Source organism: Dasypus novemcinctus, chromosome 26, assembly GCF_030445035.2.
Source record: "Dasypus novemcinctus isolate mDasNov1 chromosome 26, mDasNov1.1.hap2, whole genome shotgun sequence".
Lineage (NCBI taxonomy): Eukaryota > Metazoa > Chordata > Mammalia > Cingulata > Dasypodidae > Dasypus > Dasypus novemcinctus.
Genome location: NC_080698.1, coordinates 45,617,703 through 45,636,375, shown reverse-complemented (window position 1 = coordinate 45,636,375; position 18,673 = coordinate 45,617,703). Strand labels below are relative to the sequence as shown.

Below are 18,673 nucleotides of genomic sequence, written 5' to 3'. Positions count from 1 at the left end.
AGCACTTTTCAGACTTGTCTGTACCTATGAATCACCTGGGAAACTAGCTAGGAGGTAGATTCTGACTTACTCTAGGGTGGAGACTGAGTTTATGAGGTAATACTGATAATACTGGTTCACATACTAAAGAGTTGAATATAGCAAGGGGTTAGGGACATTTCTAGAAATTTATCTCACTCTCAGGTTCTGTTTTATCACTCCTGTCATTGCTGGCACACACAACAAATCTTAACTTGTCAGGGGAACCGACACACTTCATGATGATACTGAACAAAAGTGGCTTCTTTTTACCACATGCACTTTAAAGACAAACTCCTGAGATAACAGGGTTTCAAAGAGAGAGTTTGCTTGTGCATAGCAAAGGAGGCCCAAAAACTGCCTCCCAGAGCTGCAGCAATCCTGATAGTTTTATAATATCAAGGCTTAGGAGTTTATGCTAATGAGTAATTGGGGCGGGGCTAGCTCTGGTTCCTTCATTAATATACATTAAGGGGCTGAACAGGATGGGGGTTACAAAACTGGGCTGAGTCACAAAGTTATTACAATCACAGGACAATCAGGATCAGAGATCAAGGCATCTGGGGGTAGCGGGTTACAGAACAAGGGTCAATTACAATATTTTTCTTATGGATTTCAAATAGAGAAGGGTGGAGAGGTTACCATTCAATAGACATAACTATATATAAAGCGAGTATCCATCTGGAATAATCATCACAATGACAGCTTTTTAATTGGAAATGACCATATACAAAGGGTGAGGTTGCTCTAGGCAGCTGCAGAAATTTCAGATATTAACCTTTGGCTATTTCATAGTTTACTAAAAGTAAATGTATCTATATAATGATTCAGTAATTACAGCTATTTGTTAATTCTTAACCTTCAGTTCCAATTCTTCCCTCTCACTTTGTTCCTTCCCCAATCTGGATGATGACTGCTCTGACAACTTCATGCTGAAAAAGAGCATCAAAATTTTGAGCTAGAGGAATGAAGCCGGTTGTCATTCTTGAAGTGACTGGTACCTCTGGGTTTCAGGGCTTATCTGGCATAGGAATAATCCAGAGGCTTAAGTTTTTGAAAAACAAACTTAATAAGTAAGTTCAGAGTTTTAGGTTTAAATACATTGAGGAAATAATTATTACAGCTTCTTTTAGATAGACCTGGAATATTCCTTAGCCTTTTAAGGAACACTTTTGCTTGGGGTTTTGCCTACTGAGGCAGCTTGCCTTATCTGGGGGAAACTTGCATAACAGTACCCTCCAGAATGGCCTCCCAATTCTATTTGAACTTTCTGAGCCATTGACACTTCATTTTGTTTTTTGCCCTTTTGGTCTAATCCCACATTACTCTTTCCTGGGAGTTGTGTCATGTCCCACATTGCCAGGGAAAATTCTACCTCTGGAAGTCATGTCCCATTTTGCCAGGAAAAACTTTATCTCTGGAAGTCCTTGCATGTCCCACATAGTGAGGAAGGCAGTGAACTTATTTCCTGAGTTTGACTTAGAGAGTCAGGCCACAGTTCAACAACAAAAAGGAGTTTCAGGAGACGACTCTTAGGGGCTTTAATTATAGTGGGACTTAGCTTTTCCATTACAGAAATAAGTTTCCTGTGTGCAAACCAAACTGAGGGCATGGTTTATTAGTATATTTCCTTTTATTAGGCAGGGCACATATATTTTATTTTTACAGGCTTACCTTGCATAGTTTTACAATTTCAGTAAATTGGGAGCTCCTATTGGCTTTAGAGAATGGTAGGAATTCCCTCAATAAAGAAACTTAATATCTCTGGGCTTTTCTCCAAGCTTCTTAGGGGACTCTGCAAATACCTTTCTATCTTATAGCTGAAACATTTTGAAATACATAAGGGTTTTACAACAATTCTCTACAGAATATCACAATCTCATTCTCTATTTTAGGTTCTATGTTAGCTAGCCTATTCACATAAACTGACCAAATAGGTTAAATTAGATAGCATGCCACAGAAACGTAAAAAAAAAAAAAAAGGCTTGTCTTTAGTCTCCATAGAAATTAAAGTTTTAAAATACAATACTACTACTTATTTCTTTACCTTTTATTCCAAATCACCTTAGTCTTTACCTAGATTAGCCCCACTTACCTTTAATTGCTTTTTCCTTTGGTTTCTTTAATTGGGGGGGGTGTCTTTTAGAAATAATCCTACTTTTTCAGTACCTTTAGAGCTGGCAAACTTTAGCTCTGAGTTCCAGGTATTATACAGGCATTTAAAGTTCTAGGGTAAAGTTCCAGAGTACACCATCTCTGGATTTTAAAATAGCAGAGCCCTTGAATAAATGTGACTGCTGCAAGATCTTACACTCTTGGCCCCAATTCCCTTATGAGGAAGTCTGTTTCTAGAGATCATGAACTACAGACCACAGCAGAAGTTTTATTTCATTTTACTTTTATACTTTTACTAAGGTTATGTTAATCAATATTTAAAACATAACTTATAGACTAGCCATGCTTCTCCTTAAAGATCCCTTTTTGTCATTGATGAGCTGACTGCTTGCTCTTTTAGAGAAGCAGAGCAGAGCAGTTTAACTGATGAGGAATTTTGGTTGTTTTCATAACATATAATGTTTTTCTAAGAACAACTAAAACTATAACCAACAGGGAGTGGATGTGGCTCAAGGGATTGAGCACCTGCTTCCCACATGGGAGGTCCTTCATTTGGTCCCAGGTGCTTCTTTTTTTTTTTTTTTTAATTCATTCTTTTTTAATATTACATTAAAAAAATATGAGGTCCCCACTCACCCCCCACCCCCACCCCCACCCCACCACTCCCCCCACAGCATCACTCTCCCCCATCATCATGACACATCCATTGCATTTGGTGAATAGATCTCTGGGCATCGCTGCACCTCATAGTCAATGGTCCACATCATAGCCCACACTCTCCCACATTCCATCCAGTGGGCCATGGGAGGATCTACAATGTCCGGTAATTGTCCCTGCAACACCACCCAGGACAACTCCAAGTCCCGAAAACGCCTCCACATCTCATCTCTTCCTCCCATTCCCCGCATCCAGCAGCCACCATGGCCACTTTCTCCACACCAAAGCCTCTTAAAAACAAAAAACAAACAACAAGTAAACAAGTGGAAAAAACAATCCAGGGAAGCTGCTGGCTTCCCATAGCATTCAGGATTCAATCCTGGGCCCCAGTTCCTCAAAAAGCAACAAAAAAAGCAAACCAAAAAAATACGTATCATCATGCAGATCAGTATTAGGATAGAATATGGACAATAAGAACTTAAGTCTTTAAGAATTTTATACATCTCTAAATATATAAATAACATATATGTAACATTATACTTATACATATTTGAGTAACGGAAAATTAGAAAATTCCTTCAATTTTACACCACTTCCCAAATACTTCTCCTGTAACTCATAATATATTAAATGACACTATTTTTTAAGGTTCTTGAAAGTATTTTACTTCAGATTAAAAAAGTAAAGAGCTTTCACACTGTTAACTGTAAGGTACACAGTATTCATGAATAAACTTAACCAGTACAGGAAAAACTATTTTCCCGATAATATTACAAAACCCAAAGATTCCCAGTGGAATCAAGATTGTCTTCCTGCTATCACCTTCTTAATATAATCACATGCCTATTGGAACAAATATTAATTTGCACCCTAAGAGTACATTTATTTTCAACAATAAGTATGATGCTTTTTTAAAAAAAAAATACTGCAGTATGATAAACGTAGCATAGATCTCTGCAAGTATTAAATGCCTGATAGAAGCAGCTAATAGTGGATTTAAGATCATTTTATAAATAATAGTTCCCTTAGCAGTAAACATAGGTTTATATATTCACAAAAAAGTCCTAGGAAATAAACTTCAACATCTTGATAAAAATTGTGATTAGAATTAAATGTAACTCTAAAATTTAGAACATTGTCAAAATAACATCACATTTAAAATCTCCCACAGTTTATGCAAGTATTAAGAGTTTACAGTTTTGGAATATATTTTTTCATTATGAATTTAAAATATGAACATAATGAAATGTTTATTTCAGTGATGACATCAGTTTGGTCTAATGTTAGCATTGCTTTCTTTATAAAAAATTGCACCAAGTGTCAGTTAATTTTCTGATTAGTCTTTACTATTTCATATATATATATATATATATATATATATGTATAAGCTCTTCACTTTTTTCAAGGTGAAAGAACAAATTCTTTGCAACCATTTGAAATTATAAAGACATCCTTAATGATTTTATTAGAATGTTAAAAGTTACCAGGTTTGACCATTATATTTGAATAGGGATCAGTTTAGCAAAGTGACAATAAAATAGTGAAATAGTAAGGAAGATATTTTATTTCCAAAATAGCAACGACTGTTTTTTTTAATTTTTAACCATTAAATACGATAAGTTAAACATGAAGTACAAGAAGTTATTCTGATAAGGCACAGACTCTTTGTCCTTTATATTACATATTGGTTATTTCAAGAGGACTTTTATATCCTTCCACTCAAAACATATCAATAATTTATGAAAACGGTATTACTTTAACAGACAGAAAAACCAAACTTTAGATTTGCATCAGTACACCACTCGACAAACAATTTCATCAAATTCTAATTAGGACTGCTCACAACAGATTAAGGTGTTGTCTGAGAGGTTTCTATGCTATGAAGTAACTTTTTGTTAACAACATCAACTCACAGATTTCTACTTAGTAGCAGATTCCCAGAATCAGCCATTTACATTGAAATCCCTCAGTTTAGAAAATACTTCTATAAATTTCCTATGACCTATAACTTCCTTTTATACCCATTTATAATCATTTAGACCAGTTACTTAAACTTAAGACAAAATTTCACCTTTAAGCTTACTAAATTACAGTCACCAACAAATGAACTTTACTTCCACAAACCCTCTACAATTGTTCATATCCACTCAGGTCTTGTCCTACATACTCATGCCATTCATTCTATGAAAACCAACCATTTTATCTTAAGACAAAAACACACCCCTTTAAATAAACTCATCAAAGTTTAGTTAGCATTGACTATGACAAATATAATTTAATTCTACAAACCTTCTACTACTTTCCATATTGATTTATGTTTTGGCTTACATCCCTCATTATGTTCTGTGAAAAACTATCCATTTCACTTCAGGACAGTATTACATGTTCTTCTTTAACTTAATTTCATTAAATGCAAACTTACAATTCTCATCTTGTAGCTCTAGTAGATATGATGCTAATTTATTTTATTAATATCTGTATTTAGGGAAATTACCCAAGTAGTATAAAATAGAAACAATGAGAGTTTATGTACATAAGGTTTTATTTTCTTCCTCCATAGGCGGTTAAAATCTCTTTTTTTCCATAACATTCTAAAATTATGAACAACCTATACTACTATCAGATTCTGGAGAATATATTATAATTCTTTAATTTGTTTCAAGCATAATCTAGGAAAATCTTTCCATGATTTTAGGGACACTTTTCCTTTACTTACTGAAATTTGGCAATTGAATTATTAATTATTCTTATCCCAAGGTGGTTAAAAATTTTAAATTGGAGAATTACAGTCAAACCTGGCAAGCCAAGATTTATTCTATAATGTTCCCTCTTTCCCTATCATTCTAAATTTCCAGGCCTAGTAAAAAGAATTCTAAGCTAAACTCACAGCCCCCCACCCCCATCTTTCTGTACCCAGCTCTTCCCCCATAATTTCCCTAACCAGTTTACTTTTCTCCTGCAAGGTTAAAGAAATTGTTTGATTTTTTTGGTTTTGGCCAGAATGTCATCGAGGTTATAGTCAAATCCCTGAGTGAAGGGATAGGCAAAAGAAAGTCGGTGGAGGAAATCAGGAAAACCTTTTTAGCTTTTTTTCTTTCAAATAGTTTCTCTAGTCAGATTTCTATTATGACATTTTCATTCTGAAAAAAATTAATTGGCCAAGGTCTGAGTACTTAGCTTGTAAGTTTAAAAGAGCACCAAAAGCTCAGCTTTTCTAGTTAGAGATGCCAGGAGTATATATATATATATGCACATACATATATATGCATATATATAATCTTCAGCAATTTGAATAGGGCTCTCTTAAGAATTTTCATTTTTTAATTTGATATTTCCACCCAGAGGTATAAAAATATACATTGAACAAACAGAAAAAAACACCAATAACTAGATACACAAAACAGAAACATAAAAACCCACTAATTTGGCTCATAATCCTCCCTCTTTTTGGTGTGGCTTCTCTCTAGGTTTTCCATCATTCCATGCCTCTGGTTTTTACAGATTTTAAAATTTCCTCTAGGATGAGGTGATTCACTTATTTTACTGCCCAGCTTTCTTTGGGGGTTTTCACAGGGGCATCTAGCACAATACTTCTGATGTGGGGAAATGGGGTAAACATTTACACAAATTCTTCATTTATTCCTGGAGGTGTTTCCCAGAGGAGGAGAGATTTTGCCAACTTAGCTGCTTATTTTAGAGAGTGGTCCTGGCTGAATTGAGATACAGGGTTCTTTATAGAATCAAACTCCAGCCATTTTCCTCCTGGTTCTAAGTTATATTTAGGTCAAGCTTTGCTACAGAAAAAAAATATTTCCTGCTTTTTCACGGGCTTGTGACTAAAATTCTTCGTTTTCAAAATACAGCCTAAAGTGCTACAGTTAGGAATGTTAGTAGAATTACAAGGTCCCATTTTTTAAAACAATTTCAGTAACCAACTGGGTACACTTGAGAAATAGACATGCACTAAAACACTGATTTAGCAGTTTAAACAAACCCTTAACACTATTTCATTAAATACCAATTAATTGCTGGATTACTTATTTTTCAGGAGTATCCTCAACAGACAGATTCAAGGTGAGGACTTGGCCTCCAAACAGAATGGTATCCAGAAAACCACAAAAGGTGGACAAGTCAGAGCAAGGGGAATCCGTCTGGGAATGGGACCCAGGGCCTCAAAAACCCCTAGGCCCAAGGGGGACTTGAACCGCCAAACTAACCTCCCAATCCACTTCTACCTTGGTGGCCCACTTACGCAGTCAGGGGTCCAGACTTGGGGCTTGAATCATGTCTCTCTTTCAAACTTTAAAGCTCCTTAGGGCCTGGAGTGCCAACAAGTTAGGAAAAACCCAATTGCCAAACTTTTAGACCAAGAGGCTCTACAGTCACAAAAAGCTCAATTACTGTGTTCACCTCTCTCTCTGGGGCCCCAGGACATTGGGCAGTCAGATTCCTTATTCTTTAGGGACACCTTTGTCCATGGTCCCATCAGGGTTGCCAATTAATACTGATCAAAAGTGGGTACTTTCTACCCGATGGACTTTACAGGCCATTTTCTGTGACACACATGAGTTTCAGCCTTTCAGAAAGAGTTTCGTTGCTTGCGCATAGCAAAGGAGTTCAGTGGCCTAGTGACCCAAAAACTGCCTCCTGGAACTGCAATAATCCTCATAGTTTTATAATATCCAGGCTTAGCAATTTACGCTAATGAATAATTGGGGTGGGGCTGGTGCAGTTTTCTTCATTAATAAACATTCAGGGATTGAACAGGATGGGGGCATGGTTACAAAACCAGGGTGAGTCACAGGGCTATTAAAATCACAAGTCAATCATTATCAGAAATCAAGGCATCTGGAGATGGGGTTACAAGGTTTTTCTTATGGATTTCAAACATAGGAGGGTGGAGTGATTACTGTGTTAATAGAAATGACTATATAAAATGGTAAGAACCATCATACTAGCAGGTAGAAGTGACTATATATAATGGTAACATCAATCTGGAATAATCATCACAATGGCAGGTTGTTAGTTGGAATTGACCAACACAAAGGGTGAGGTTGCTCTAGTCAGTTTCAGTAATTTCAGATATTAACCTTGGGCTATTTTATAGTTCACTGGAAGTAAAAGTCATCTATATAATCATTCATTAATCATAATTATTTGTTAACTCTTAACTCTCAGTTACAATGAGAATAATTCAAGTCCTAAAAGTTGAGATAATTGAAATCAACCCAGGTTGGAATCTATTGTTCAGTATGAGACACCCAAATTATTGCTTCCATTTTCTATTTTTTATTACATATATGTAAAGAAAGCCTATGCAAATATCTCCTCCTCCCAAGTCTAATTGGTTTAAGATAATTCTGAGCATTCTGGAGGACAAAGATCTACAGAGTGTTCTGCTTACTATTTCAGTTTCATTCACTAGGTAGCCTTGGCAATATGTACTCATTGAAATGGGATTTTAAAAATCCAGAAATGCATGCTGAGCTGTGATTGGTTTCTCCTTTCAATTCTGCATCACAAAGACCCACAGCAGAGGCTTTCTCTGGCTCACCTCCAGGAAAGAAGAGATACTATGACAGTTGTTTTGAAATGTGCTTTTTGTCCATACCAGCATCTTTGTAAAATATGGTCCTCTACTTTCCAGGGACCAGACAGTGGATAGAGGGATGGCTCAAGGCCAACTCAAACCACTGCTAAGGAAACAGCATCCACAATTATTCCTACCCCTGGAAGCCCTGGAACAAATTCCATTTGGATACCTTTATTTAACAGTTTTAATTATAATTATGCCCTTAACATGCATTATTGTAAGATCTCTATTTATTGGTAACCCCTAAACTATTCTGAGATAGGTATTATTTCCCTAAATTTACAATTGAGAAAACTACAGCACAGGTCCGGTAACTTGTTCAAGGCCACACTAGAAGTAGAGCTGGAATTCTCCTCCAGGGATGTACACATAATTACCACCTGGAGTTCCATAGAGGCTAGGAAAAGCACAAATATGGAACTAGAGCTGGATGAAAGAAAATGAGTTGGTGGGAATAATTGACCCTACTGGATTTCAAGAAAGGAGGACAGGGAAGGAAAGAAATGTGGAGGGAGAAGGAAAGGGAAAGAGAAAGAGAAAGGATGAGAGGGAGAGGTATATGGTAGGGGCAGAGAGAAATTGTATTGTCTTACCAAAATAGACCTTTGTGTTGAGCTCAGCCCAGGAGGCCACCAAGTTGGGGCTCTGGCACATGCTGTACTCCCCCATGCTAATGATATATCCAATAAATGATATCAAGCCTAAACACTCTATAAATATAATTTTATATTACATATGCATACACACAAAGCATAAGAGAGGTGTTATTTATTTATTTATTTTAGTCTTACAGATGGGAAAAATTACCCTAGAGAGGTTAAGTAACTTTCCCAAGGTCTCCCAAGTGGTAAAGGTGGAGTCAAATGTCACATTGTCTGATACTCCCCTCTCCTGACCCTAGAAAGAAGACTTGGGCCTCTTGGGAAGGAGGGCTCAATAAAGCCTGTGGGCCCCATGCTTGGAGAACCCAGAAGTTAGAAGCAGAGGGCTTATGAGAGGAATGCCAGCCCTTGAGGCTCAGTCAAATGTCATTATGACAAAATGCTCATTTTAAGAGAGTCATTAACTGCCAAAGTCTTCAATGATTCTTACGGGTCTGTTCAATTCTTTAGTTATGATGTAGCTCATCAGTACAGAAAGAGCAGGAGGTCCACTGACCCTTTGTTCTTTCTGTTTTAGAGCATATAAAAATTGTAGAATGACTTGGTGGTTGATGTTCTTCACAGACATATCCCTTTTAAAAGAGTTGATTTGGGGAGAGAAGTGAGATACGGTCATCCATGAAGGTGAAGATGACACTGAATTACGTGTAACACTGCAGAGAATGAGACATCAGGAGAATCAAAAGACCCAGATGGGAGGCTGCCTCAGCATGGATGGTGGGTTCATTGACTGAGCGGGGTGTTTGCTGAGTGCCTTTTGGGTTCCAGGTGTGTGTATATATATATATATATATATACACACACACACACCTGGAGTCATATATATATATGACTCTAGATGGGGAGTCAGAGGTAGCCCAGGTCACATCACAGCCTTGATTATAAGGCTCCATTGGCTTCCCCTTTACTTAAGAATAGAGACTGTACTCTTACCCATGGCCTCCCCATTGCCATGTGGTCTGAGCCCTGCCTGGCATTCTCACCTCATCCCCTGCTCACTTCCTGCTCACTCATGGTACTAGATTTTTCGCCATTCTCGTACATGTCAAATTTGCCACCTGCCTCAGGACCTTTGCATTTGCTGAATGCTTGCTATACATTTGCTGCTTTGCAAGCCTTACTGAAGATCTCTGCATGGATAACACCTTCTCATTATTCATTTTCATCTTAGGTGTCACCTCCTCAGGGACACCTTATACAAAATAGCAACCCTTAGCCACGCTCTATCTTCACATGCTGCCCTTACATTTTTCTGCAAGTATATACTTCATTTGCTTCTCTTCCACTAAAACTTAAGCTCTGTGGGGGTAAGGATTTCTCATGGATACAGTAGTGCCTGGCACATAGGAGCCACTCATATGGGCAAGTAAATGAAATAGGTCAACCACAAAATAGCACAAGAGATGCAGGCACAAGGGATGAATGAAAGGGACATACCTGTCTCTGGCAGTCAAGATCAGAGAAATACCATGCCCAGAAAAGGTGGCTGTAAATAGAGGATTGATGCCAACATAAGTAAGGTTAGTAGGGAAGGGAGGAGGGAAGGTAATTGGCAGAGAGTGGTACATTTTAGGGGAAGAGTGCTGTTCAGCATTAGTGAGCATAGAGTATGACTGCCATGGGGTTGCCAATGCAAAGTACCAGAAATGGGTTGACTTTTATCATGGAAAATTTATTTAGGGTAAAACTTACTGTTCTGAAGCTGTGGAATGTCCAAATCAAGGCATCAGCAGAGATGCCTTCTCACCAAAGTCAGCTACTTGTGATCCTGGTATCCTGCCACGTGGCAAGGCAAGTTGGCCATCAATCCCTGCCAAGGTCTCTGCCTTCCCCTTCAGAATCTCCCATCTCCTAGAGATCAACTGTGGCTTGTCTCAGGCATATGGTTTGTCTCTTCAGCCTTGAACTGTTCTGTGGACCTTGCCTTTCGGAGACTTCATGCTTAAGCTGCTAGTGACCCTCAAGTCCTTTCTCACATGGCAAATCAAAAATGGCATCTTCCTTTCTCTGTTTCTCCATTTATATAAGGCCCAGCAAGAAGGTAGAGACCCAACATGAGTCACACCACACAGATGTAGTCCAATCCAAAGGGCCCCACACCCATAGGAATGGGTCAGTTCAAGAAGATAATCTTTTTTGTGGGACTCACCAAATTCAAACCATCACAATGACATTGGACATTGGAGATAGATAAGACTAGGGCAAGATCTTTCAAGGGCATGGACAAGTAACTCCACGCAGTGGGTCAGAAACCCGGACCAAGGGAAGGAGGGAACGGGGCTTGTTTGGTCTAGACCAAAGCCCTGCTTTACCTCTCCCTTGTGGTTACTTGGTTGGAAGCTGTCTGCCCTGACATATTCAGATAAACTTAGAGTTATCCTCTGGGCCTGGAGCTCTAGCTGGCTTCCTGATTTACTCCTATGGCACCATCTGGCAACGTCCCAGGGCATGAGTGGCAAGGCAAAACTAGGCACCCTGAAATTACCTGTAATGAAAATGACTAGTAATCTCCAGTGATTACTGTATTTGTGAGTGACGGGGTTGCACACTGTGCAAAACCTTTTGCCACAGCAAAGGTGGGTTCTCTAGGGTTTTCAGATTTGAGTTAGTTTGTTTTTTTAAACAAAAATAGCGTCAGATCTTTGGCATCATGTATTCCTTTGCCCAATTAATGAGGCTGATATGGATATTTAATGTACTTCTTGAGGAGATAAGTTAAACCTCTTTTAAAAATGTACATCCAAGTTATAATGAAAGAAATAGTAGCAGCCTTTATAGGACAGTGCAACAAATAAGTATTTAGATTCTGGCCGTCCCACCCCAGGGCCTGTTAGAATTTTTACAGCACTCACAGGCCACAGGGAAAGAGAAAGCTCACATCAAGAGGGACCTCTGAGTATCCCAAAGCTGGAATATGGGGAACGAAAGTAAGCCCAAGGGTGGCCTGATGGCACGTCTCTATTGTCACATTTACTGTCCTCTGTGGTTGGCAGCTTATGGAAAAAAGGGGTCAAGAAATCATGTGGAGAAATGTTGTCCTTCAAAAATGTTTTCTTCCAAACAAATGCAAAGAGTTTGAGACTGTATTTATTTATTTATTTTTTGAGTTTGAGAAACAGTGAGGTTCTTGTTGAAAGTCAAAGTTATCAAACTTGTTTAGGAACCGAAATCAAATGAATCCTACTTGGAAACCCAAAATATACAATACATGATGATACAGAGAGTAGGGGGTCTACTCAGCCACCCAGCCCTCTGACTCCTTGGATCACTTCTTGATGACCCTGAGTCATTTGTAGATCACAATTTAGAAACAGAAGATCTATATCCATATAGTTTTAAATTATGTATGATATATATTTGTTTATTAATATTTATATATAAATCATATATAAAATTTTGTTCTGAGGAAAAAACCCCAACCTAACCCACCCTTAGCACCAGCCTAACTCATGCCTCACTCCAAATGCTTTCTTGGGTCGATACCAGGCTGACGAATGAGCTGGGACTATTATTCAACCATAGGATGTTGTGCTATTATAGATGAATGGTTTCCAACCTCCACTACTGGCCTTGTATTCCCTGTCTAAGCACTTAAATGCCTTTGCTTCTATGAATGAAAGTTCATTTGACTTTCTAAGTTCTCTCTGCAAACTTACATGTGCTGTTCTGAGCTCCTAATTTCTTGTCTTACCCAACAGACTGTGTCCTTCTGCCCTGTCAACGCTCAGCCAGCCTTTGAAACTCAGATCAGGTATCACCTGGCAGAATTAGGTCCCTTATCCTCTCTACACTGACACTTCCATGCTTTCCATACAACCAGCCATTCTACCACATTTTGGAGTTTTTTTTAAACCATATTCACTTACTATCTGTGTTATTATTTGTTTACTGTTTTTGTTTTTGTTTTTTTTTTCTGTAAATCAAGTTTAAATCAACTCACAAAAAAATTAGGCCTCATCCTAGATCACAATATTCATGAAAGTACATTGCTAAAAAAAAAAGCCCAAAATTTAAACACACAAAACTAGGTATGTGCTGACATTGAAGGTATAAAAACCTCATAGATTTGGCAGTGCAAATATAATGAGAAGAAAATTGCTATGTCCTGTAAATGATGTGAAATTAGCCAAGACGAATGTTCATGATCTTCCCAATTCTATAAATACCCCAAGCTTCAACTCTGAATTTGGAAGTCAATAAAAAACTTGATTTACAGAGCATGGAAAATAAGGAAAATTGAAACCTTTATACCAAAATGCTTTATTGTGATGCTAGAGAGCTGAACTCTGCTAAGAACAATGGAAAGTGGCAGGAAAGGAGACCACCAGCCAGCAGCCCAGGAGAGCACATTCATTAGCTGCCTACAGTGTTTTTGTCTTTGGGTAGAGAGTGCATCAGAAAGAGAAAAGGTAAAGGGAAGGCAGAATTTTTATGGCAGAGGCAGCAAAGTTTTAAATTAGCTCCTGGGAACCATTCAGAGGCCTCTGACTGGCCTGAGAGATTTGGGAATTTACTGGTGACCTCGATGGGTCTGCCATCTGCTGTTATCTTGTAAATAAAATGTTCCTCTTCCTTTAAAACCAATGGTTTTAATTTTTTAAAAAAGATGCCGTATCAGTGATTATGCCAACTTATGGTGCTGTTACTGCAACATCACTTAAGCATCATGTCAAGTGTCAGTCCCCATGGAAACCACTCAACTTTGTTGAAAGGGAAAGCATATGCAGCGGTTATGCTGAACAGGGACTCCTCCTGCTCTCTGTCCCTTATGGCTTTTCCTCAGTGTGACTCAGTAGTCAAGAAATGACTGAACCAAGAAATATAGAATTTGAGGAAGTAATTAGATGCTGAAAGGAAGCCTGACTTCCCTTTTAGACAATCTTCTTAAAAATGCAGTTTATCTTCCTGACTTGGCTACAGGAAATATGCTTTTTGAGGCTAGCAAGGGAGAACAAATAGAGGAATTCTTAGAAAAGGCTCTCTAAGAGGTACAAAATTAGTTCTGGGTAAGGTGGAATCTAACCTTGGTTTATTTAATTTGCTTCTTATAAGAAAAATAGCATATTTCTACAAGCCTACAATACTTTTTCAAAAGGATATTGACTTCAACTCCATTTCTACTGCTAGTAATTTAAATCATCAATATATGGTCTAAGAATGAATAGGGTCATATGTAGATAGAAATATCTTTGTAAAAATCTCACAATAATTGGCCCCATGCCCTGGAGAAATTGCCCTTGACTCCACAATACAGATAAATGATCAAGAAGAAAATGAACCAAAACCTACTTGGAATGTCCATGTCTGAAGCCACTGAAGTAAACCCGATTGTGTAAGTAAACACTGCATTCTGAGTCAGCACTTCTTTGTGGTGGAAGGGTAGAGTTGAAAGTCAATTCGCCACCAAGTTCTGTTGCATAGACCTCTAGCATATCATTTGCCTTCTTTCACATATGTTCATCTCCACCACCACCGCCTCTGTAGTATAAGTCAATGTCACCTCCCACCTCAACTAATTTAATATCTCCATGCTGAATTCTGGATGATTATATATAGCTGTTACTCCATAGGGCTGCTGGGGTAGTTTTTTAAAAAAATATAATTTAGATCGCATTGTTATTTATCTTCTTAGTTCCTTTGCTTGAAACTCTTAAGTGGCTCCCCATTGCAAGTCCAGATTGAAGTCCAACTGGTGATACTTCTGTCTATTTGTAACTAAGGAATCATTTTAGTGGTGTCCTAGCTAACTGCATGGTGACTGCTCTAACAATGCACCTGCGCTCAGCAAATTAAACCATCATCATTATTAAAAATACTTGTGAGGAAGAAAGCTTAACTGGAATTCACAATCCATTCACATCATCATCAGACATTTTAATATTACATTTCAATGAAGGCGAAGTGATTGAATTCTTTAGCTATAAATTCGGCCATTGTAAATTTCCAAATTGTAAAAGATTGCTCATTTTATCATCTATTCTTTTATCATCTACATTTTTCATTTATGTTTTATATCAAGAATTTGAAGGTATCATCCTCAAAAAGGCTTGTCCAGCAATTGTTTATAGCCACTTTATGCATATAAGCTGAGATGAGAAAAATTTGTTCATGCATGCAAGTCCAAGTTTTAAAGATTTTTAAGAATGTTGGGTTTTGAAGTATGATACAAATTCAATATTCACTCTCTTCTCTAAAACTTTTGCTATATTTTTGAAGAACATGTGCTGTTTTTTTTAGCAAGTCTTCTAGAGATTCTCCTAAATGCTCCTTACTTTGTGCCTCAACAAAGGTGAAAGCTCTGTTCTGAAGGAGGGGTTGAATGCACAGAGACTCTACAAATAGTCTCACTGTTCTGTGTGAGGTCAGTAGGAACAGCAGGCATGAGGTTGGGGAATCAGGAATCTGACTGAGGATCAGATGGTATTTATTTGGGAGATAAGAGACTATAAAGGGACAATTTGGTTTTCTTAATAACAGCTTATAGGTTGCTGTTTCTATATGGCCACAGAAATTCATTAGAATTGGAAATTCTAATTCTCAATTGTGAGACCTCTCTAAAGCCTCAGTTTCTGCAAATGCAGATTATAATATCGACCTCAAAGTTCATTGTCAGGCATAAAAGTTGTCTGTAAAAAAATCACAGTACAGATCCTGTACCTGTATCTGAAGATGGGAAGGACTGACTCCTGTGGCAGGGTGCTCACTCTCTGTAAGAGGTATTCAAGCATATTATAGATGAGCAGATTTTGGGGATGACATAATGGCAATTAAATCATTAATTAAATAATTTTAAGATCCCATCTATTGCTGAGACTCCCAGACTGAAGGTAGGCGAGCCATCTTTTAAATTAACACCATCTTCCAATTCTCAGGTTATCCATGGGAAAAAAAAAAAAAGTCTCATTGTGAGATCTTTCAATGGACCCTCTTTGGATCCCTGAGGAAGAAGATTGACTAGAGACCTTATCGTTCTCAGGAAATAACTTCCACTAGCATGCACCAGACTCACCTGGAGGACTTGTTAAAACTAGATTGCTGGGTCCAGCCCTAGAGTTTCTAATTCAGCAGGTGGTGGATGGGGTCTAAAATTTTTCATTTCTAGTGAGTTCTCAGATGATGCTTCTGCTGCTGGTCCTGGGACCATAGGTGAGAATCTCTACATTAATCCTGGCTGCCATCAAATTCACGTGCGGAGATTTAAAAACTGAGGCTGTCTGAATCTCATCCTAAACCAACTGCATAGAAACCCTGGTGGGACTCAGGCTTCAGCATGAGTTAAAAGCTCTTCAGGTGATTGTAATGGGCAGTCAGACTTTGAGAACCACTGAGTTAGAGCATTTGAATTTCACTGGTGACCATCTGGGTCCTTTGCTACTAGGGTTTTTTTTTTGTTTTTTTTCTGTTAACTTTTTTTTTTTAATTCCTAAGTATTTTATTTATTTATTTTTTAATGCTATATTTAAAAAAATGAGGTACCCATATAGCCCCCATCCCCCTCACCCCACTCCTCCCACATCAACAACCTCTTTCATCATCGTGGCACATTCATTGCATTTGGTGAATATATTTTGGAGTACTGCTGCACCACATGGATAGTGGTTTACATTGTAGTTTACACTCACCCAGTTCACACAGTGGGCCATGGCAGGACCTACAATGTCCTGCAACTGTCCCTGCGTACCACCCAGGACAACTCCAAGTCCTGAAAATGCCACCACATCATATCTCTTCTTCCCTCTCCCTACCCTCAGCAGCTACCATGGCCACTTTCTCCAAATTAATGCTACATTTTCTTCCATTACTAATCACAATAGTCCCAGAATAGAATATCAGTAAATCCACTCTAATCCATACTCTATTCCTCCATCCTGTGGACCCTGGGATGGTTATGTCCACTCCACCTCTATATTGAGAGGGGCTTAGATTCCACATGGATGCTGGATGCAATTCTCCTGCTTGCATTTGTAGGCACTCTTGGCTCCCTGGTGTGGTGGCTGACCTTCTTCACCTCCCTGTTAGCTGGCTGTAGTAAGTTCATTAAACAAGAGGGTAGGAGTTGCAGGTTTGTTGAGGCTCAGGGCCTGTCTATCACATGGACAGTCCACAGATTCAGGTTCCCTGATCATACACTAAACCCCAGCACCAACCACAGGTCCAGTAAAAGTAACAGGAGAGGCTTGTGAAGAAAGATCACATCTGAGTTCAACCCCATCACACTCAGGAACACAAACTCCAAAGTAGGGCAAACTGACATTGCACTGAACTCCATCTGCCATGACCATAGAACCTGCGGGTCTCTGTAGCTCTCAGAAGAACCAGTACCTGGGCTTGTATGTACTTTGGCTGTCTCTGGGACCATGCTGAGGTGTGCATAAGAGTGACCCCTCTGATAACCTCCTGACTCTTTTTTGGAGACTCATAGCCATATAAACTCTTTTGTCCTTTCCATTTCCCCCTTTTATTTGAGGTCAAAAAGCATTTTTGAAACCTGATATTTCATGTAGGCTGAGAAATTCTGCTGGTCTGAGTTGACCCTTGTATTCAAGGTCATTTTCTAGTTACATCATCAGCTGGTACTTGGTAGTAATCCCTCAGCACCAGGGAGGTTCATCCCTGGGAGTCCCATGCTGGGGGGAACATAACGCATTTACAAGCTGAGTTTGGCTTCGAGACTGGCCACATTTGAGCAACATGGAGGCTCTCAGGAGGTAATTCTTAGGCACCCTGCAGCTCTAGGCCTAGTTCTTATTTCGGGTGCACAGGCTCACAAGCATAGTCATTAGTATCAAAGGCTAAGACCAATAAAGAAGGATGATCCAACAGTTAGCCCTTGATGCTACTAGGTTGTTGGATTAATACTTGCACTTGTTTTTCACATCTTTCTTTCCTTTGTATTACTTTTTGAAATGTCATAGTGACATTTCGAAAACAAGAGTGTTTTTGTACTCTGAGACCATTCCAATGATGATAAGTTGTGTTCCCTCCTCCTCCTAATTATTCAAGAGTTGACTTACTGTTAGCAATTAGATGAAAATCTGTAGCCTGTAATTAAGATCAGAATATATGGCAGTACCAATGAGTATGAATATTTTATCACTCATCTTTTATTACTTTAGGGTTGTAAACCATTGGACTTAAACAAATAACCTAAAACACTTTGCAAGTGAAATGGTAACTTGCCATATTTTTATATTTTCTGCTAAGAGAGAAAGAAGCACCTAACAGTAAAAATAGCTGATTTTTCTGGAGGACCTCCCATGACTAAGAACATGTTTTAACCTTCATTATTTCATTTAATCACATGATGACTCTGTTAGGTTAGCTTAAAATGCTTTGGTCTAGTGGACTTTCTTCATTCATGGGGTTGGGTACTAGAGTCAGCATGAGTGGCAATGCTGGGCATGGTCAAAATTTTCCTTCAAAATCCTTTTACTCTATATTGCCCAGGTAGCATCTATTTATCTGTTCTCTGAACTTTTGAGAGTAGGTTGCAGGCATTAGAATCTATGTAAGCAAAATACTTGCATGCACATTTCCTATGAACAAGAATAGTCACATACGTAATCACCTTAAGTGCAGTTACCAAGTTCAAGAAATTTAACATTGATCTAAAGCTTACATTTTGTAT

General features: G+C 38.4%; 1 protein-coding gene and 1 long non-coding RNA gene across 4 annotated transcripts in view; one reads left to right on the top strand and one right to left on the bottom strand.

Moving 5' to 3' along the window:
- GRM7 (glutamate metabotropic receptor 7) overlaps positions 1-18,673 on the bottom strand; it is a 1,023,847-nt gene that overhangs the window by 27,920 nt on the left and 977,254 nt on the right. The window lies entirely within an intron of this gene.
- LOC131276201 (uncharacterized) overlaps positions 6,861-18,673 on the top strand; it is a 35,619-nt gene continuing 23,806 nt past the window's right edge. Inside the window, exons 1-2 of the long non-coding RNA XR_009183715.1 lie at positions 6,861-6,891; positions 14,300-14,377. This is a non-coding gene — a long non-coding RNA (uncharacterized lncRNA). The remainder of the gene's footprint in view (positions 6,892-14,299; positions 14,378-18,673) is intronic.